The following is a 22,893-nucleotide window of genomic DNA, read 5'->3' as shown; positions in this document are numbered from 1 at the left end:
GAGAAGCCCAGCAGAAGGAATTTCATCACTTGGAGGTATTGGACATTTCTTGGGGATGATGTTAACTCCCTTCACAGGAAGAGGGAAGACTTCAATTTACAAGCCTTGATTGTGTCGAAAAAGGAATCAACATTAATTCCTATAGGAGTAAATCAATCATTTGTACGTTCTTAGCACCTACAGAGTTCAATAGCATTAGTAGAGATGATCCCTGCTGTCAAGGAATTCCAAGCTCACAGTCTTGTTGGAGTGGCAGAGTGAAGTGGCAAGGGCACAGTCCTTGGAGTAGGAGAACCCGGGTTCTAATTATGGCTCTAACCACTTGCCTCTTGTGTGACCTTGGGCAGCATATTTAACTTCTCTGAGCACCAGATTCTTCATTTATAAAATGGAAATTCAAGGCCTCAATTTATCCTCTCTACTGAAACTATAATTCCAGTACGAGGTAAACACTGTGTTCTACCTGATTACTGTGCATCTACTCCTGCACATACTACTGAGCGTGGTGTATAATTAGCATTTAGCAAGAGACACAAGGATTATTATTATTTGGGGAGACAGAAACCTAAAATAAATTGCAGATAGGAGACCACAAGAGAGCATGAAGAGAGATGAACTTGGCTGTTGTGAAATTATGTAGGTCAATCAACATATTTATTGAGCAGATACTATGTGCAGAACACTGTACTAAATGCTCAGAAGAGTCCAACATGATGGAGATTGTAGGTACGCTCCCTGCCTATGACGAGCTTATTGTCTAGAAGTGATTTTACACTCAAAGTAATATCCTCAGCCCCTCTTAGGACCGCACCTGGAGAGTTTCCATTACTCTACCAGTGTCGGCTATGGGATGGAGAGTCAAGCAGAGGCCTACCCATTCCATTTCTAGCTTGGGCATTGGCTAGCGAGTGGCAGGCAATCTGCTATAAGTCAAAACTCATCTGTGCTGGGAAGCAACGGCATGGGAGAGAGTCGAGGGTGGAAACTCAAGTTTACTGAATGGAAGAAGGCAGTGGTTAACCACTGCCATATGTTTACCAAGAAGCTTTTATGGATAAAATACCAGTATTCATTTTAATATGTGCATCCATAATGATAATAATAATAATTAGAACCCAAGACCTCTGACTCCCAAGCCCATGCTCTTTCCACTGAGCCATGCTTCTTGGTAAACATAAAGAAGTGGTTTACGATTGCCTCCTTCTGCACAGTGAAATCCTAATCTCTGCCATTGTCTTTGATCCACATTTTGGTAATCGGGGTTCAGTGGAAAGAGCACGGACTTTGGAGTCAGAGGTCATGGGTTCAAATCCCGGCTCCGCCAATTGTCAGTTGTGTGACTTTGGGCAAGTCACTTAACTTCTCTGTGCCTCATTTACCTCATCTGTAAAATGGGTATTAAGACTGTGAACCCCACGTGGGAAAACCTGATCACCTTGTAATCTCCCCAGCTCTTAGAACAATGCTTTGCACATAGTAAGCGCTTAATAAATATTATTATTATTATTATTATTATCAGTTGTTCATCTGCCTTTGACTCTTTCCCATGCCGCTGCTGCCCAGCACAGGTAAATCAACTTTGCTTCCACTTAGGCCTTTCCATTATGGGTAACCCTAGTGAGAGTATCTTTCAGTGGCATGGCTCTAAGCTTCAGTGATGTATGCAAATTCTCCTGCCACGGTAAGGCATTTACTCATAGGAGAACTTCCATTCAGAAAAACTGATGATGGTACCAGGGTTTTTCCCAGAATAAGTCACGCTCTCTCATCCCTCACAATCACGTTCCCGCTGAAAATGTTTTTGAAATACAGGAACCACTGTCAGTCGAAGTGATAAAGCATCGTGCTGATGTCCGGTTGCAGCATCCGAGCCTGGCGGGTGGTTTCCATGGTAGCCAGGATGGGGATGTTGGAGGGAGGAGAGCTGTGTCGGTGACAGGGTACCTGGTGGATAGAGCATGGGCCTGGGAGTCAGAAGGATGTGAGTACTAATCCCCGCTCCCTCACAAGCCTGCTATAATAATAATAATGATGACATTTAGTAAGCGCTTACTATGTGCAAAACACTGTTCTAAGCGCTGGGGGGATACAAGGTGATCAGGTTGCCCCACGAGGGGCTCACAGTCTTAATCCCCATTTTACAGATGAGGTAACTGAGGCTCAGAGAAGTGACCTTGAGCAACTCGCTTCACTTCCTTGTGCCTCGGTTACCTCATGTGTAAAATGGGGATAAGAGTGTGTGCCCCCTGATGGACAGGGCCTGTGTTCAACCTGATTAACTTGTATCTAACCCAGCGCTTAGAACAGTGCTTGGCACACAGTAAGTGCTTAACATGTACCAAAATTATTCATTATTTATTATTGTTGGCAAGCCGTTCTCCTCCTACAAGCCTGCCCTGTTTGAAGTACGGTCTTAGTCTGAACTTGTCTCTCCCCCCTTGTAGACTGTGAGCCCGTTGTGAGAAGGGATTGTCTCTGTTGCTGAATTGTACTTTCCAAGCTCTTAGTGCAGTGCTCTTCACACAGTAATCGCTTGATAAATACGATTGAATGAATGAATGAACTCTAAACTGTTCCCCAAGAGCGAGAATCTCCCCAGAATGTCTCTATCTCTGGCTTCACCTTTCTGGTTCCATCCTGCCTCTTTCCACCCCCGCTCACTCTCACCAGGACATCTGGGGCTGGCCGGAGGCACTGCCCTTCTCTGGACTATGCTGGTCTCCTCTTTCTCCTCGGATTCCTGTGTTTTGTCAGCCACAAAAGGACATCCAGGAGTCCTCAGCCACTCTCCGCTCTCCGTGGATGCTGACCTGCACTCCAGATGGGCTCTGTCCCCATAGATGAAGCAGTCGCTGCTCTGAGGGGGTGTCACCCGTCGTCCGGGGACGGGTTCGTTCAGTGATCGGCGAGGCGAGAGAGAGAGAGACCAGGGACGGAAAGGCTAAGTTTTATATAAAATTTATTCCGCGAGGTGAATTGAATTTATGTAATTGTGTAGGCACAATGGATTGAGCTTCCCTTTCAGGAGGAATATAATCAATTAGCAATATTAGAGCTCCCTACACGGGAGGAACACAATCATCCGTTAATCGCACGTGGGTGAGTTGGTTAACTCTCACCCATGTGCACTTCCCACTCGGGAAGAATCCACTTACTTTCCCACATGGGAAGAATTCATTACATTACCCGCGCACGTGGTGGGCAGCTAGCTCTCACAATGTGCTCTCCCTACATGGGAGGAATCCACTCATAATTCCCATCAGCAGCGGGGTACCTGGGTCCCACCCACGAGACACTCACCCATCCCGCCGCCCTTGCCTCAGTGTGTTGGTTCTGGTTGTAGAGCGGCCGTCTGGCCTTCTGGGCAGAGGGAGAGAGACACGTGGGCCGCTGCTGCTGTTGCTGCTGCGGCTGCTCCTGCTGCTGGTGCCCGTCTCGATGTTCTGCCCAGAAGGTCAGAGGCCACAGGTATTTATATCACCTGTGGCGTGGGCCCTTCCTGTTTCCGTCCTCTGCTTGCTCCATCTCCGCCCCTTCCTGCCTCCATACCTTATTTGGTCAGCACGGAGGTGAGGGACACCTATCCTTCCGCCCCGCTCCCCTCTGGCCAGAGGAATTGCGTCAGAGGTGGCATTTGACCTCAAGATGGCCGGTGCCTAGGGTCACCTTGGCACAGGGGGATCTCTGGAGGACCGGCTTGGACACATGTGGAGGGACCTCACCAACAAGGTGACGCGAGAAGCCTCTGGAGATAAGGACCTGGCACTCCCAACTGCAGCAATGGTCCTGGTCCGTGATGTTCCCATGGCAACCACAGCATCTTCTGCTACATAAATCCAGAGAGACAGATACAGGGAGAAAGAGATATGCTTCTGAATAGGATAAACAGCATGGTTTAGTGGAAAGAACCTGGGAATGAGAGTCAGAAGATCTGTGTTCTAATTCCGGCCCTCCCGAATGCTTGCCAGGTGACCTAGGTTAAGCCACTTCACTTCTCTGGGTCTCATATTCTTCAGCTGTAAAACGGAAGTGAAATATCCGTTCTCCCTCCTACACAGACTGTGAACCTCACGTGGGGCAGGGGTAAAATTTTAGAAAATCAAATCTTGGTAATTAGATGAAATAACTCATTTCTTCTAGTTTAATTCATCCCTCCTAGATCAGTGTGATTAGCAGATAAGCTAAAATTAAAGTTGTGTCTCTCCCCCCCATTATACAATCATGCCATTTTTGGTGTTGGCTAAATGTCCACTTGCTATGCTATGTGAAATTGTGGTCCTGATGTCTATCCTGAGCTCTCCTACTGAAAGCTCACCTCCTCCAGGAGGCATTCCCAGACTGAGCCCCCTCCTTCCTCTCCCCCTCCCCATCCCCCCCGCCCTACCTCCTGCCCCTCCCCAAAGCACCTGCATATATGTTTGTACAGCTTTATTACTCTATTTTACTTGTACATATTTACTATTCTATTTATTTTGTTAGTGACGTGCATCTAGCTTTACTTCTATTTATTCTGATGACTTGACACCTGACCACGTTATGTTTTGTTGTCTGTCTCCCCCTTCCAGACTGTGAGCCCGTTGTTGGGTAGGGACCGTCTCTATATGTTGCCAACTTGTACTTCCCAAGCGCTTAGTACAGTGCTCTGCACACAGTAAGCCCTCACTAAATACGATTGAATGAATTGTGTACAACATGATTGATCTGTATCTATCTCAGAGCCTAGAACATTGCTTGACACCAAGTCAGTGCTTAACAAATACCATATTAAAAATAGAATATATCCTCATATCCTCACTGGGGGACTACGATTGGTTACTCAGAATAACCAATAGAGAATCAGAGCCCTCAACCCAGAGGTACGGAGTGACAGATTGGCAAACTCAGTGTCTGGAGACTAGAAGCAGTTTGGCCTAGTGGAAAGTGACCAGGCCTGGGAGTCAGACAACCTGGGTTCTAATCCCGACTTCACCGCTCATCTGCCGTATAACCTTGGGCAAGTCACTTCGTTTCCCAGTGCCTTAGTTATCCCCTGTGGGGAGATGCCCCCAGGTTAGCAGGGGTCACAGACAAGGGAGAGGCTCTGGGTTCTTTAGATTAGGCGATGTCGAGCCAAAGACCAGACATGGAGCCAGAGTGATCAGTTCTGCCTCTTTATTGGGTATACTCACAGAGCTGTAGCACAGTAAGCAGGCGAAGGAGTCTAAGTCCTAATCAACAGGGCAGGCTCTGCAGGACTCGGTCTAAACGCCTATAACTAATAATAGCAGCAATTCATCTTATATATGAAGCACCCTTGTACCGGTTAGCCCTCCCTGTATTCCCAGGATGTCTATCTGATTCGGACAATTCCCATTCCACAGCCTTGTAGTGTAGCAGTTCTGTGTCCTTGCTGCGGGTTGCTCAGGCAAAAGGAGGTGGTAAATTCTCAGATAGACCACTCTTCCCACAACCCCTCTGAGACGCCGAGAATCCCATGTAAGACAGGGACTGTGTCCAACGTGATTATCTTATATCCACCCCAGCATTTAGCCACATGTTAACTAGTCACTTTACTTCTATGCACCAGTCTCTTTATCTGTAAAATGGGGATTAAATCCTGTGCCGTCATTACTTAGACTGTGAGTTCCAAGTGGGCAAGAGCTCTAACCAACCTGATTATTCCTTCATTCATTCAATCAATCGTATTTATTGAGTGCTTACTATGTCAGAGCACTTTCCTAAGCGCTTGGAAACTACAATTCAGCAACAAATAGAGACATTCCTTGTTCTCAGCGGGCTCACAGTCTAGAAGCAGGGTGATGGGCATCAAAACAAGTAAACAGGTATCAATAGCATAAATATAAATAAGTTGAATTATAAATATGTACAAATATACATGAGTGTTGTGGGGGGAGTGGGTAAAGCCAAAGAGAGCCAGTCGGGGCAATGAGGAGAAGAGGGGGAGTAGAGAAAAATGGGGGCTTAGTCTGGGATTAGCTTGTATCCGCCTCAGTATATAGCTCAGTGGCTGGCACAAAGTAAGTGCATAACCAATACCTTAAAAAATGTCCTCAATGACGTCTGGAAGGAGTCAACCTCCTCCTAGTTGTGTCTACAAATACATGCATAACCGCAGGGATGGTGTAAAAGTGCTGAAGAGGTAATTTAATCAATCATTCAATCCGTATTATTTATTGAGCTTGTAAGATGTGCAGAGTCCTAAGATCTTTATGAGAGTACGATAGAATACCAAGACATAAAACATCTCCTCAGTCTAGGGGGTGGAAACAGACATTAAAGTTGTAGACAGAATGAAGACGTAAAAGTAAATGCTTAAGCAATAGAGCATGCAAAAGTAAATGCTTAAGCAATAGAACATGTAAAAATTCAATCAGTAGTATTTACTGAGTGCTTACTATGTGCAGAGCAATGTACTAAGGGCTGAGGTAGGGAGTACAATATGACAGAATTAGCAGACTGGTTCCTTGATATAACGACCTTACGAAATCTATAGAAAAGCAAAGGGAGTTAGTGGGTGTGATCTGGAGAGAAGAGAAATGAATGGGGAAACGTTCTGGGTGATGATGATAACGATGATTATGGTATTTTTTAAGTGCCTATTATGTACCAAGCACTGTTCTAAGCACTGGGGTAAATACAAGGTCATCAGTTTGTCCCACATGGGGCTCACAGTCTGAATTTCCATTTTACAGATGAGGTAACTGAGGTACAGAGAACCTAAGTGGTTTGTCCATGGTCACACAGCAGACAAGTGGCAGAGCTGGGATTAGAACCCATGTCCTTTGACTCCCAGGCCCATGCTCTTTCCCAGAAGCCACGGTGCTTCTCAGTGGAGGATGGGATGAGATTTCCGAAGGACTTTGAAGATGGGGAGAGCAGAGGTCTGGTGGCTATCCATCAATCAATCAATAAATAGTATTTATTGAGTGCTTACTGAGTTCAGAACACTGAACTACACATTTGGAAGAGTAAACATAAGAGGTGGTAGGCCCGATCCTTGCTCACAATGACCTTACAGTCTATAGTCTAAGTGTTCTGACGACCTGACACCTTTCTACATGTTTTGTTTTGTTGTCTATCTCCCCCTTCTTGACTGTGAGCCCGTTGTTGGGTAGGGACCGTCTCTATATGTTGCCAACAAGCACTTAATACAGTGCTCTGCACACAGTAAGCGCTCAGTAAATTCGATTGAATGAATGAATATAGGGGAGACAGACGTGAATATAAATAAATAGATTATGGATATGGACGTAAGTGCTGTGGGACTGATAATGGGGTGAATAAAAGGAGCAAATCGAAGCACAAGGGTGACAAAGAAGGGAGTGGATTGAACAGGGAAGACGTCCCTGACAGAAGCAATGGCAAGAGCTGGATATCTGTTACAATCTCTGTGATTCGGGGCTCCGAATCTGCTCAGAGATCAGAAATGGTATTTGTTAAGTGCATTGAGTGTGTTGAACACTCTTCTAAGTCCTGGGGTAGATACACATGAATTAGGTTGGACACAGTCCTTGTCTCTCATGGGGCTCACTGTCTGAGTAAGAGATAGTACAGAGAACAGAGGCACAGAAAAGAAAAGTGAATTGCCCAAGGTCACATAGCAGACAAGTGGATGAGCTGAAATTAGAACCCAGTGGAGGAGTTGAAATTAGAACCCAAGTCCTCTAACTCCCAGGCCCGTGATCTATCCACGAGGCCATTCTGCTTCTAACTCCTCAACTTTGCTGACTTCATTCTTCACTCCACCTTCCTGCCAACTTGGATGCAAGCTTGAACTTGTCATCTCTAATCATTGTGCATGTTTCCTATTACTGTCTTCCGTTCACAAGGAATCGGCATTGCTACATTCCGGGTAGTAGTAATAAATTGTAAGTGTAATCAATCAATCAGTCAGTCAATCAAGAGTGTTTATTGAGAGTTTTTTATGTGCAGAGCTCTGTACTAAATGATTGGGAGAGTTCAATACAGCACTTCAAAGCTCCCAAAGTCATAGAAGTATCATGACCTTGCAGGTAGAGCACGGGCCTGGTAGTCCGAGGACTTGGGTTCTAATCCCGGCTCTGCCACCTGTCAGCTGTGTGACTTTGGGAAAGTCACTTAATTTCTCTGGGCCTCAGTTACTTCATCTGTAAAATGGGGATTAAGACCATAAACACCACGTTGGACAACCTGATTACCTTGTATCTACCCCAGTGTTTAGAACAGTGCTTGGCACATAGTAAGTGCTTAACCAATTCCATCACCATCATCATCATCATTAATTTCATCTCCTCCACTTGTCTGCTGTGTGACCTTGGCCAATTCACTTCACTTTTCTGTGCCTCTGTTCTACAACTACACCCCAGCTCACACTCTTTAGTGCCTTGTAATAATAATAATTGCAGCATTTCTTAAGCATTTATTATGTACCAGGCATTGTATTAAGTACTGGTGTGGATACAAGCAAATTGGGGTATACGCAGTCCCTGTCCCACATGGAGCTCACAGTCTTAATCTCCATTTTACAGATGAGACAACTGAGGCACAGAGAAGTGAAGTGACTTGCCCAAGGTCTCACAGAAGACAAGGGGCAGAGCCAGTATTAGAACCCAGGTCTTTCTGACTACCATGCTCTATCCATTAGGCAGTGCTGCCCTTCAAGCCAACCTATTTATTCTCCTTTGCCTTTCTATTTTCCACTGCTGGTATCTTGCTCACAGTTTTTAATCCCGGCTCTATCATGTGCCTGCTTTGTGACCTTGGACAAGTCATTTAACTTCTCTGTGCACCAGTTCCCTCATCTGCAAAAATGGGTATTTGATTCCTGTTCTCACTCCTACTGTGAGCCCTATGTGGGATCTGATTATGTTGTACCCATCCCAGTGCTTATTGCAGTGCTTAGTACATAATAAGCGCTTAATAAATTCCACAATTATTGTTATTACAAGTACCCACTTTCCTCCCAGACTAAGGCCCCCTTTTCTTCAGCTACCCTTCCCCTCTGCATCGCCCCATCTCTCTCCCTTTGTTCTCCTCTCCCCGCGCCACACAGCACCTATGTATATATTGTACATACCTATAATTCTATTTATCTATATTAATGCCTGTTTACTTGTTTGGTTGTGTATATAGCTATAATTCTATTTATTTCTATTGAAGCCTGTTCACTTGTTTTGTTGTCTGTCTCCCCCCTTCTAGACTGTGAGCCCTTTGTGGGCAGGAATTGTCTCTTTATTGCTGAATTGTACTTTCTGAACATTTAGTACAATGCTCTGCACACAGTAAGCGCTCAATAAATACAACTGAATGAATGAATTGCCTGTTCAGAACTTTGTACCACCTACGAACTTGAACACTCAAAAACCCCTTTAGCATCTGTGTAAATACTGTACATACCATATTATTTACACAGTAAAACATTCTTTCTTCCTCTTGTCTGTAGTTTACTCTGGTGACTTTTTCCCCTGTTAGATTGTAAGCTTGTTGAAGGCAGAAAATGTGTCTTCTAACACTTTGTATTCTCCCAAGTGCTTAGTAAAGCGTTCTGCATATAGTCAGAGTCTAATAAATACCATTGATAGACTAATTGATCATGTGTACAAATTCCATTGTTCTCTTCAAAGCACCTACTACAGTGCTCAGGCTCAGTTGATTCACAATAAGTGATCCTGAGTGGTAGTCAGTGAACTTGTCTGTCAGCTCTGTTAAACTGTCCTCTCCCAAGCGTTTAGTACAGTGCTCTGCACATAGTAAGCACTAAATGAATATGATTAATTGATGGTTTAATTGATTTCTTTGGGAAAATTTGGGTAACACGCTGAGGTACAAATAATAGTCCCTGACAGATACTGGGTTCATTCAAGTCATAAGATGATGATTTTCTCCCCCAAATGGAAGCCATTCCCTCCAAGCACCCTCCCCAGGGTGGCCTTCATGTCCCGGTTCCTCAGGCGGTACATGAGGAATTTGAGGGCTGGGGACACCGTGGTGTAGAACATGGACACCAGCAGGTCCATCGTCGAGTGGGAGCCTGAAGGAGGCTTCAAGTAAGCATGACAAAGAGAGTGACGATGGTGAGGTGAGGCAGGCAGGTGGAGAAGGCTTTGGCCCGGCCCTCGGTGCCCGGCATCCTCAGCACGGCCCGGAAGATGTGCGTGTATGAGACAACGATGGAGACGAAGCAGACGGAAGCGAACACCACCCCGATAGTCATACACACATTGAGAGCGACGTGGTCCTCGGAGCAGGAGATTTTCAGCAGGGAAGGGACGTCACAGAAGAACTGCTGGACGACGTTGGACCCACAGAAGGACAAAGAGAAGGTTGGAGCTGAATACAAGACCCCAAACATCACCCCTCTGAGCCAGAAGGCGACAGCCATCTTTACACAAGCCCCTGGATCCGTGATAACACCATAGCTCAGGGGATGGCAGATGGCCACATAGCAGTCAGAGAACATCTCTGTGAGTCTGACAAACTCTGAACTGCCAAACAGGACCACCAGGAAGACTTGAGCGACACATCCCAAGAAGTAGATGGAGTTGCAGTTGGTCAAGGACTTGAGGACAGAGTTAAGGATGGTGAGGGTGATGAGGCAGAGGTCGAGGATGGACAGGTTCCTGAGAAAGAAGAACTTTGGGGTGTGGAGGTTCTGGTAGAGGTTGGTGATGGCGACGATGAGGAGATTCCCCATAAGGACCGCCAGATAGACCAGGAGAAACAGCGCGGCATGGACCAGCTGCAGCTCCTGGACCTCCAAGAAGCCAAGCAGGAGGAATTCCGTCACCATGGAGATGTTGGCCACGTCCTGGGTTAGTCCTTTGGCCATCGCGTTTAAAGATGTGGTTTGTAATCCCTGTACTCCAATCCCAGCTCTGCCACTTTTCTGCTGGGTGACCTTGGACAGGTCACTTATCTTCTCTGTGTCTCAGTTCCCTCATTTGCAAAATGGGAATTAAGGTGTGAGCCCCACGTGAGACATGGATTGTGTCCAAATCGATTATCTTGCATCGACCCCAGTGCTTAGTAATAATAATAATAATTATTATGATATTTGTTAAGCGCTTAGTATGTGCCAAGCACTATTCTAAGCACTGGGATAGATACAGGGTAATCAGGTTGTCCCATGTGGGGCTCACACTTTAATCACTATTTTACAAATGATGTAATTGAGGCACAGAGAAGTTAAGTGACTTCCCTAAGGTCATACAGCAGACAAGTGTCAGAGTTAGATTAGAACCTATGTCCTTTAACTCCCAAGCCTTACTCCCAAGCCCGTGCTCTTTCCACTAAGCCATGCTGCTTCTCTAGTACAGTGCCTAGCAGATAGTAAGTGCTTAGCTAAAACAATAAAAAACCTGATTCAGAGGTAGATGACAGCCTTCAGAGGGAGGTTTGCCCAACAGGACAGTTACTCCATACATGAATAAGCCTTGTCTGCTCACTTCATCCAGCCTCCTGTCTTGGTTTAGGACAGAACAGAAAACCTTCCAGAGTTTACCGATGTTCGCTCTACACATCAACAGGGATTGTGGCTACACAGCCTTCTGCCCTTCTCTTGTCATTTACACCCATTTCTCCTTGAATGCACTGGTTGTGTTTTCACAAAACTGTGTGTTAAGGAGAGCCCTGCTGAAGCACTCATCGGGCTGAACACCGCACTCGTCACCATCAATGGTATTTATTGAGCACTCCCTGTGTGCAGAGCATTGTACTAAGCACTTGGGAGAGTAGAGACAGTGTTTCTTTCTAAAGCACATAAGGTATCTGGATAGGTTCATGGAGTTGGATAATAGTAGTTGTAATCATGATAATAAATTGTGGCGTTTGTTAAGCACTTATTATCTACACTGTAAGCTCATTATGGGCAGTGAACATGTATGCTCCCAAGAGCTAGGAACAGTGCACTGCACATAGGAAGAGCTCAATAAATACACTGATTGATTGGTTAAGATGTGCCGAGCACTGGATTAAGTTCCCTGAAAGCGATCTATCTGTCAAACAATCAATGGTATTTATTGAGCATTTACTGAGTGCAGAGCAATGTACTACAAACTCTGAATCAATAAATCAATGGTATTTATTGAACACTTGCTATATGCAGAGTACTTTACTAGGTTCCTGGGAGAGTACAACATAATAGAGTTGATAAACACGTCCCATGCCCAGAGAGATCTTACTTAGAAGGGGAAGCATACATTGATATATATAAATGAATAAATAAATTACAAATATAGATGTGAGTGCTGTGATGCTGAAGCGGGGGTGAACACCAAGCACTCAGAGGGTACAGATCCAATTGCAAGCTCTAGCCAAAACCCATCAAAGTGAGGCAGAACGGAATATAGCCACAATATATTATTCTCAAATTCTGTCTCCATCTATCAGCTTCACTGTGGCTCAACTTTGCTCTTTCCACTGTGGAGAATTAGATAAGGTTAAATGTTAAGTATGTATCAAACACTGTTCTGCCACTTGTCCGCTGGATGACCTTCACTTCTCTGAGGTGCCCCAGTTTCACCTGTAAAATAGCGGTTAAGAGTCTGAGTTCCCTTTGGGATATGTTCTGCACCCAACCTGACTAGCTTGTTCCTACCGCAGTGCCTAGTATAATATCTGGTACATGGTAAGTGCTTAACAAATAACACAAAAAAGCACTGTTAACTAGGCACTTTTGCATTGTACTTTCTGAAGTGATAGTAATGGTATTTTTTAAATGCTTACTATCTGCCTGTCACTGTAATGCTTAATAAGGTACTCCGCACTCAATAAATATTCAATTAATGCCACTGACTAGTTGATAGACTAATCAATTGGATGAACTTACGGGAAGGAACAGGAGAAATTTCAACTCGGATCCCCTCTCATCGCAGGCTGCCATTTCAATTCTGTCTTCCCCGCGGGGCCTTGCTGCTGCCGGAAGGATCCTCTCCTCAGAGCGCGCCGCCATAGACGCCCGGGACTCCGTTCCCGAGAGGCCCGCTCGCCGTCACACCGCGTGGCCCCCGCTGCTCCAGGAATGATCCTCTCCTCAGAGCGCCGCCATAGACGCCCGGGACTCCGTTCCCGAGAGGCCCGCCCGCCCGTCCGCCATCACACCACGTGGCCTCCGCCGTTCCCGGAAGGATACTCTCTTCAGAGCGCCGCCACAGACAGGCCCACCCGTCATCACACCGCGCGGCCTTGCTGCTCCTGGAAGGATCCTCTCCTCAGAGCGCGCCGCCATAGACGCCCGGGACTCCGTTCCCGAGAGGCCCGCCCACCCGCCATCACACCGCGTAGCTCCCGCTGCTCCCGGAAGGCTCCTCTCCTCCGAGCGCCGCCATAGACGCCCCCTGCTTCCACCCCCACCCACTTAAGCGACCTTCCTTATAGTGCCCCCCAACCTCCCTTCCCCATCCGGTCCTGACTGACTGCCCCCCCACCCCGGGAATAAGGCCCTTGTTATCACCAAGTTACATTAACGACAACCTCATTCGCACCTACTCAGCCTTCCTGTTCCGCCATCGACCCCGGCCCATGTCCTCCCCCGGCCTGGAATGCTCTCCCTCTGCCCATCCACCAAGCTAGCGCTCTTCCTCCCTTCAAGGCCCTACAGAGAGCTCATCTCCTCCAGGAGGCCTTCCCAGACTGAGCCCCTTCCTTCCTCTACCCCTCGTCCCCATCTCCATCCCCCCATCTTACCTCCTTCCCTTCCCCACAGCACCTGTATATATGTATATATGTTTGTACATATTTATTACTCTATTTATTTATTTTTTTTACTTGTACCTATCTATTCTATTTATTTTATTTTGTTAGTGTGTTTGTTTTTGTTCTCTTTCTCCCCCTTCTAGACTGTGAGCCCACTGTTTGGTAGGGACTGTCTCTATATGTTGCCAGCTTGTTCTTCCCAAGCGCTTAGTAGGAGTGTTCTGCACACAGTAAGCGCTCAATAAATACGATTGATTGATTGATTGATTGATTCCCCGTTCCTCTCCGGAGTCACCGGGCCTGTCTTGGGCTGGGAAGCATCGACATCTGCTGAGAGAGATGTCAGTTCTCTCACATCTGACATTCCAATTCCCACACAAAAGCCCATCTCCTCCAACGAGCTTTTCCCAGTTAACTCTCAGGCAGATAAACCCATCCACCATCTCTGCCTATCATGGACCGACTAATACTCCTCCTTGGCATGTATATTGCTTTACTCCACTGCACAGCAACCTCTCTAGAATGCTCTGCTGTAAATATATCTATTTCCCCTTTCCTTTATTTTTTTTTAATTTCTGTCTACCCCTTTTGACTGTGAGCTTGTGAGCAAGGAACTTGCCTACCAGTCTGCTCTATTGTATTCTCCCAAATGCTTAGAACAGTGCTCTGCACTCAGACAGTGCTCAATAAATACCATTGATTGATGGATTGATCAAAGTCTAAACTCTTTGTGGGCAGGGAATATGTCATTACTGATCTTATGCTTCCCCTAGGTCAACCCTTAAGTATGACTTTCTCCTTATCCCTAAACCCATCTCAAACCGGAAGACAACCTTAATCAATGCAGAACAGTGTACTAAGCACTTGGGAGAGTACAATACAACATGGTTGGCAGACAACTTCCCTGCGCACAATCAATCAAGCGATGGCATTTTTTGAGTGCTTATTGTGTGCAAAGCACTGAACTGTTTACTAGTTTTGATGTCTGTCTTCCTTTTTATAGACTGGAAGTCCACTGTGTGCAGGGATTGTCTCTGTTGCTGAATTGTACTTTCCACGTGCTTAGTACAGTGCTCTGCACACAGTAAGCGCTCAATAAATACTATTGAATAAACTAAGATGGCTGGGAGAATACACAATACAATGGAATTGGTAGACATGTTCCTTGCCCTCATTCAGTCAATCGATAAGATTTATTGGGTGCTTACTGTGTGCAGGGCACTGTACTAAGCACTTGGGAGAGGACAATACAACATAATTGACAGATGTTTTGCCTATCCACAATGAGCACTCAGTCTAGAAACCAGTTTAACGTTTGTAATCCTCACCCTAGGTTCATACCTGCCCCTTTTCCTTATTTTACAATTTGCAAATCAGTAAGATATCTAGAGTATTTTATAAACACTATAATAAGAATATAAGTATATATTAATATATGATACAGATAATATAACAATAATTGTTGTATTTCTTAAGCATGTACAATGTGTCAAGCATTATACTAAGTTCTGGGGTAGACACAAGATAATCAGGTCCCTTTTGGTGTCCCCAGTCTCAGTATGAGGGAGAACTGATGTTGAATCCCCATTTTGCTCCTACTGTATGCCAAGCACTGGAATAGGTACGTTGGATACAGTCTCTGGTCTGCCTGAGGCTTACAGCATAAGAGAGAGGAAGAGCAAGAATGATATTCTTGCCTTTGAGGAGTTTACAGTATAATGGAGTGTTGGATCTCTGCCTACAGTGTATGAAAGAAAGCAAGGTTCCTGACAACCTATGAGTTAGGACTCAGGGAATAGCAATAATAGTATTTATGGTACTTGTTAAATTCTCACTGTGGGCCAAACACTGATCTAAGGTCTGGGGTATATGCAAGTTAATCAGGTTGGACACGGTCCCTGTCCTATATGGAGCTCACACTCTTAGTCACCCATTTTACAGACGAGGTAACTGAGGTTCAGAGAAATAATGTGACTTGCCCAAGGTCACACAGCAGACATGTGGCAAAGCCGAGATTAGAAGCCAGGTCTTTCTGACTCCCAGGCCTATGCTCTATCCACTCGGCCACGAGGCTTGCCGAAAGCAACGATGCTTGAATGAAAGCTACAAATTGATTGATCATTCAACGATATCTGGTGAGCAGCTGGTGAGTACTAGGCACTGTACTAAGCACTTAGCAGATAAGGAAACTGGAGCACAGAGAGATTAAGTGGCTTTCCCGAGGCCACACAACAGGCCAATGGCAGAGATGGGGGTCTTCTGAGTCCCAGAACCTGGCTCTTTCCAATGACAACTAATTGGTGACTGAGTTCCCCTCACTGACAAAGATCCACACCCCCTCATCTGGCCCGGGAGGGGGTACTAGCTGGAATGGTTAATCTCTCCTCGGGGAACTAACGTGAAAGAATGGGAGAAATTCTAACTTTGATCCTCTTACTATGGTCTTACATTGAATTTTCCCTTCCCTGCTCCTCACCTTTCTCCTGCTTCTCTCCAGAGTCACAGAGCCCAGGCCTGTCCCGGGCTGGGGTGCACCGACCTCTGCTGAGCGCTTAGCACAGTAGATCCTGACTGGAGGGGTGAGAGAAGAAAAATGATCAAGCACAAAAGGGCACCCTGGAAGATGGGGGTAATAATAATAATAATAGCATTAGTTAGCTTATTGAACTAAATGATGGGGTAGAAACAAAATAATCGAGTAGGACACAATTCCTCTCCCAGTTACAGTCTACGTAGGAGGGAGTAGGATTTAATCCCTATTTATAAATGGAGTAACTGAAGCCCAGAGTAGTTAAGTGACTTGCTGAAGGTCACATAGTGGACACGTGGCAGAGCCAAGATTAGAACCCAGGTCCTCCGACTCCCAGGCCCGTGCTCGTTCCACCAGGAAACGCAGCTTCTCTAGAGGAATACGTCTTGCTCAGAGTCAATCCAAGGAGAGAGAAACCAAAGGATCAAGGCATCATTTGGAAGTTTCTACCCTGGGTGAAAGGATTCCCACCTAGGACCCTCTGCATGGCGGCTTACACTCACTCATTCATTCATTCATTCATTTGTATTTATTGAGCGCTTACTGTGTGCAGAGCACTGTACTAAGCACTTGGGAAGTACAAGTTGGCAACCTATGGAGACGGTCCCTACCCAACAGTGGGCTCACAGTCTAGAAGGGGGAGACAGAGAATAAAACAAAACATATTAACAAAATAAAATAAACAGAATAAGTATGTACAAATAAAATAAATAAATAGAGTAATAAATACGTACAAACATATATACATATATACAGGTGCTGTGGGGAGGGGAAGGAGGTAAGGCGGAGGGGATCGGGGGAGGACGGGGAGAAGAAGGACGGGGCACAGTCTGGGAAGGCCTCCTGTTGGAGGTGAGCTCTCAGTAGGCCCTTGAAGGGAGGAAGAGAGCTAGCTTTACGGATGCGCGGGGTGGGGGGGGGGGGACATTTCAGGCCAGGGGGATGATGTGGGCCGGAGGTCGACGGTGGGACAGGCGAGAATGAGGCACGGTGAGGAGATTAGCGGCAGAGGAGCGGAGGTTACGGGCTGGGCTGCAGACGGAGAGAAGGGAGGTGAGGTAGGAAGGGGCGAGGTGATGGAGAGCCTTGAAGCCGAGGGTGAGGAGTTTTTGCCTGATGCGTAGGTTGATTGGTAGCCACTGGAGATTTTTGAGGAGGGTTGTAACATGCCCAGAGCGTTTCTGCACAAAGACGAGCCGGGCAGCGGCGTGACGTATGAATTGAAGTGGGTAGAGACAGGAGGATGGGAGATCGGAGAGGAGGCTGATGCAGTAATCCAGTCGGGATAGGATGAGCGATTGAATGAGCAGGGTAGAGGTTTTGATGGAGAGGAAAGGGCGGTTCTTGGCGATGTTGCGGTGGTGAGACGGGCAGGTTTTGGTGATGGATTGGATGTGAGGGGTGAACGAGAGAGCGGGGTCGAGGATGACACCAAGGTTGCAGGCTTGTGAGATGGGAAGGATGGAAGTGCCGTCAACAGTAATGGGAAAGTGAGGGAGTTGGCAGAGTTTGGGAGGGAAGATAAGGAGTTCAGTCTTGGACATGTTGAGTTTTAGATGGTGGGCAGACATCCAGATAGAGATGTCCTGAAGGCAGGAGGAGATACGAGTCTGGAGGGATGGAGAGAGAACAGGGGCAGAGATGTAGATTTGGGTGTCATCAGCGTAGAGATGATAGTTGAAGCAGTGGGAGCGAATGAGGTCACCAAGGGAGTGATTGTAGATCGAGAACAGAAGGGGACTAAGAACTGACCCTTGAGGAACCCCTACAGTAAGGGGATGCGAGGTGAAGGAGGAACCCGCAAAAGAGACTGAGCATGAACGGCCGCAGAGATAAGAGGAGAAGCAGGAGAGGACGGTGTCTGTGAAGCCAAGGTTGGATGGCGTGTTGAGGAGAAGGGGTGGTCCACAGTGTCGAAGGCAGCTGAGAGGTCGAGGAGGATTAGGATAGAGTATGAGCTGTTGGATTTGGCAAGCAGGAGGTTATTGGTGATCTTTGACAGGGCAGATTCCGTGGAATGTAGGGGACGGAAGCCAGATTGGAGGGGGTCGAGGAGAGAGTTGGTGTTGAGGAATTCGAGGCTGCATGTGTAGACGACTCGTTCAAGGAGTTTGGAAAGGAATGGTAGGAGGGAGATAGGGCGATAGATAAAGGTGAGGTGGGGTCAAGAGAGGGTTCTTTTAGTATGGGAGAGATGTGGGCATGTTTGAAGGCAGAGGGGAAGGAACCAGTGGAGAGTGAGTGGTTGAAGATGGAAGTTAAGGAGGCGAGAAGGGACGGAGTGAGATATTTCATAAGACGTTCCAGTTCCTCAGGCTTTAGATGAAGGAGTTCAGGGCTGGGGGCACTACCGTGTAGAACACGGATATCGGCAGGTCCAGAGCTGAGGAGGAGTCTGCAGGTGGACGTACGGTACCGAAAGTAGCCGTGGTGAAAAACACGGTTGTGACGGCAAGGTGAGGCAGGCAGGTGGAGAAGGCTTTGGACCTGCCCTCGGCAGCCGGCCTTCTCAGCACGGCATGGAAGATTCGCACATTCGAGAAGAGGATGAGCATGAAGCAGAAGATGCCCAAAGGGCCCTGGTGACTACGATCACATCGATGATGAGGTGCGTTTTGGAGAAGGAGATTCAGGCCATAGTGAAGAACTGTGGGGTCATGAAGAATCCTCAGAAGGACAGGGAGAACGTCCCAGAGCATGACATCACTGCAAATAGCCCCCGCCGAGCCATGAGGCGGTGGCCATCTTCTCACTAGCCCCTTGACCCATGATGACCTCGTAGTGCAGAGGGAGGCAGATGGTGCCGTAGCAGTCATAGGACAACGCCGTGAGGAGGAATACCTCTGAGGCAGCAAACAGAGCCACCGAGAAGACCTGGGTGGCACAGCCCAGGAAGGAAATGGTCAGGGCGTTGAGAATGGATTTGGGGACGGTGACGGAGATGTATCAGAGGTCGAGAATGGCCATGTTCCTGAGGAAGAAGTACATGGGGGTGTGGAGGCACCGGTCAAGGGTGGTGACGGTTACAACGAGGCGATTCCCCATCAGGGCCACCAGGTAGACCAGGAGGAACAGCGCAGTCTGGACCAGCTGCAGCTCCCGGACCTCCGAGAATTCCAGCAGCAGGAATTCTTTCACCTTGCTGACACTGAACATTTCCAGGGGATTGCCGTGATCACCTATGGAGAAAAGGAGGTGACATCTCGGCCCCACAACATTTATTTCCATAGCCATAGTTTATTTATTCATATTAATGCCTGTCACCCCCTCATTATATACAGAGGACTGTATTGAGCACTTGAGTAATAGCAATATAGCAGAGTTGGTAGAAACATTGCCTGACCACAGCGAACCTACAGTCCAGAAGAATTAGTCTGTCAATCAATGGTGTTTATTGAGTGCTTAGTATGTGATGACTAAGCACTTGGGAGAGTACAACAGAGTTTACAGATACAATTCCTGCCCACAGTGAGCTTACAGTCTAGAGGGGGAGATGAGCATTAATAGAAATAAATTACATAAATGGACATAAGTACTGTGGGACTGAGGATGAAGTGGCTATGAAGTTCCCAAAGGATACAGAACCAGATGCCCATCAGTAATGCTACTTACTATGCACAGACCTCTATACTAAGCGCTTGGGCGAGTACAATACATTTAGTAGACATGATTCTTACTCTCAATGAGCTGACAGTCGAGTGGGGAAGGCAGACCCTAAAATATATTAACGGATAAAATGTATTGGAGAAGCAGCATGATGTAGTGGATAGGGCACTGGCTTGGGAGTCAGAAATTCATAGGTTCTAATCCCGCCTCTGCCACTCGTCTGCTGTGTAGCCTTGGGCAAGTCACTTAACTTCTCTGTGCCTCAGTTCCCTCATTGGTACAATGGGGATGAAGACTGTGAGCCACATGTGGGAAAGGGGCAGAGTCCAACCTCATTTGCTTGTATTCACCCCAGCACTTAGTACAGTGCCTGGCATATAGTAAGCACTCAACAAATACGACAACAATTATTATTATTATTATTAAAGGAGGAAGAAGGAAAATGACTACGTAACAGTGGGGTTTAAAGAAATAACGTGTGTGCTACAGGATGTTCAGAGTAAATAAATGTGTGATTGGCATGAAGTTTGAGGTGATAGTTTTGGGATTAAAATCAGGGGAAAGTAAAAATTAACCAGGGAGGTCTTTCTGGAGATGTGATTTTAGACAGGGGTTGGAGGTGGGAGACAGGAGAGTGAGACCCAGTGAGTAGGTGGGCTTGAAAAGATCTAATGGTGAGAGCTGGGGCTACTGGGACAAGAGAGTGGATCAGAGAGAAAGAGTACATACCTGATGGTGGATCCTTAGGGTAGCATGTGGTTGTCCTACACGCCATTTTGCAACAATCAGCCCTAGAGCGCATCACCGGGAGGCAGCTGATCATCTCCTATCACTAGCTCCCACGTCAGTAGGTCACTATCCGGGGACCTTTGAATACAGGCATCGAGTTCGAACTGCAGAAATCAGTAGTAGGATCGATCGGAGGCGGAGAGAGACTGAAACTGGAATTAGACACTCGGGACGGAAGACCACTTTCTCTCATGTCCGTAACTGACACGGGACAGACAAATTTTAATCCATCCTGCCCCATATAAACAGCCACCCCAATCCCATCTCTAAATTTTCTTCTGTCTGGGATACTTCTCCCATATTTCTTACGCTTCAGTTTTAGCCACTTTCTCCTGCTCGACTTTGCGGCTTCAACTCCGGTCTCTACACAGATGATTCGCAAATCTTTCACTCCTTCTAAGCCACTCTTAGTTGCTCCTTCATTGATCCTAGCTCCCATCTCATTCATTCATTCATTCATTCATTCAATCGTATTTACTGAGCGCTTACTGTGTGCAGAGCACTACTAAGCGCTTGGGAAGTACAAATTGGAAACGTATAGAGACGGTCCCTACCCAACAGTGGGCTCACAGTCTAGAAGGGGGAGACAGAGAACAAAACAAAACATATTAACAAAATAAAATAATTAGTATAAATAAGTACAAATAGAATGAATAAGTAAATAGAGTAAAATAAATAAATACATACGAACATATATACATGTATACAGGTGCTGTGGGGAGGGGGGGAAGGAGAGGAAGGAGGGGGCTCAGCAGATCCAATGAGAGAGTTGTTTACTATGCTCTACCTTATCCCTGCACTAGATCCCTCTCTCCCTGCCAAAGATTCCTCATCCCCAAGAAGGTTTCAGACCCGTAGGGCAGATAATCATGACTCCAAAGATACCTCACACTTCTGTATATTGGAAAAATGATTTTATAGTACAAATGCCTACATTTTCAGCTCTCGAGGATCTATGCAACTCATTCACTTTACCACAAATTTGTCTCATGAAAAATATTTCTTACTAGAGAATCAGGTAGAAAGTGACCTTCCCTGCCTCCCTCCTAGAAGTACCTCCCACCTCTTTTCCCCCAGAAGCAACTGCTAGACATAGAAGAGTCCCTTGGAGGGAGATTGAAACTGTACAGCGTGATTCTGGAGAAAGGACTGTGAGCACCCAGAGATCAGACCCGTCTACAGAATTAAGGGCCCCGGGCCTTCTCAGACCCACAGTCGAATCAAACAGAACCAGTTTCCTGCACAGAGCCTCAGTCCCCTTTTCCAGAAGCAGCTTCTATTGTCCACAGTGGCCTCCCTTGGCTCACTGCTCCATCCCCCAATCCAGCTAATCCTAACTCCTTTCACACAACTCCAGAACACAGATGTAGATTCTCGAATCTATATCCCCACCCCTGATCTCTCTCCTTTTCTTCAGGTTGTACTCCTTCAGGACATCTTTATTTGGATGTCCCACTCCCACATCAAATTTAACTTGTCAAACAGATGTTCCCATCTCTCTCCAAAAACCTGTCTTCCCTCAGACTTTTCAATCACCGTCGCTTTCAGGACATCTGTATTTGGATATCCCACTCACACTTCAAATTTTATACGTCTGAAACAGAGCTTCTCGTCTACCCATCCAATCTCTCTTCTCCATCAGACTTTTCAGTTACTGTAGACAACACCAGAATCCTCCCTGTCTCACAAGCTGGTAACCTTGGCATTATCCTCCACTTATTTCTTTTCAGTCCGTCACCAAATCCCATCGGTTCTACCTTCACGAAATCCCTAGAATTCCCCCCCATTCCTCTCCATCCAAACTGCTACCACGCTAATCCAAACACTTACCCTGTTGATTACTGCAACAGCCTCCTCACTGACCTCCCTGCCTCCAGTCTCCCCCATCTCTGGTCCATACTTCATTCTGCCACCCAGATTATTTTATTAAAAATGTTCTGTCCACTTCTCCTCACTTCTCATAAGCCTCCGATAATTACCCATCGTCCTCCACATCAAACGGAAATGCCTCACTATCAGCTTTAAGGCACTCAATCAGCTTTCCCCTTCCTATCTCACCTCTCCAATTTTCCACACACTTCACTCCTCAAACATCAACCTACTCCGTGTACCTCAATCTCATTTGTCTCGCTGCTGAACCCTAACCCACCTCCTCCCTCTGGCCTGGACCTCCCTTCCACTTCCACTACAGACCTCTACCACTCTCCCCATCTTCAAATCCCTACCCAAATCACACTTTTTCCAGGGAGCATTCCCAGACTACCACCTCATGATTGGCCCACTCTTCCATGTCGCCT

The 22,893-nt window shown here is 46.5% G+C and overlaps 1 non-coding gene across 1 annotated transcript; it reads left to right on the top strand.

Annotated features, from left to right (window-relative positions):
* Positions 1-793: 793 nt before the first annotated feature.
* Positions 794-931, top strand: LOC119921934. Its single transcript, XR_005448607.1, has one exon. It is a non-coding gene; the product is annotated as a small nucleolar RNA SNORA7 (small nucleolar RNA).
* Positions 932-22,893: the final 21,962 nt, after the last annotated feature.

This window comes from Tachyglossus aculeatus, unplaced genomic scaffold (genome assembly GCF_015852505.1).
Source record: "Tachyglossus aculeatus isolate mTacAcu1 unplaced genomic scaffold, mTacAcu1.pri SUPER_32, whole genome shotgun sequence".
In the NCBI taxonomy this organism is placed as follows: domain Eukaryota; kingdom Metazoa; phylum Chordata; class Mammalia; order Monotremata; family Tachyglossidae; genus Tachyglossus; species Tachyglossus aculeatus.
The sequence above is the reverse complement of the archived record's forward strand: the minus strand, read 5'-3'. Positions and strand labels throughout refer to the sequence as shown.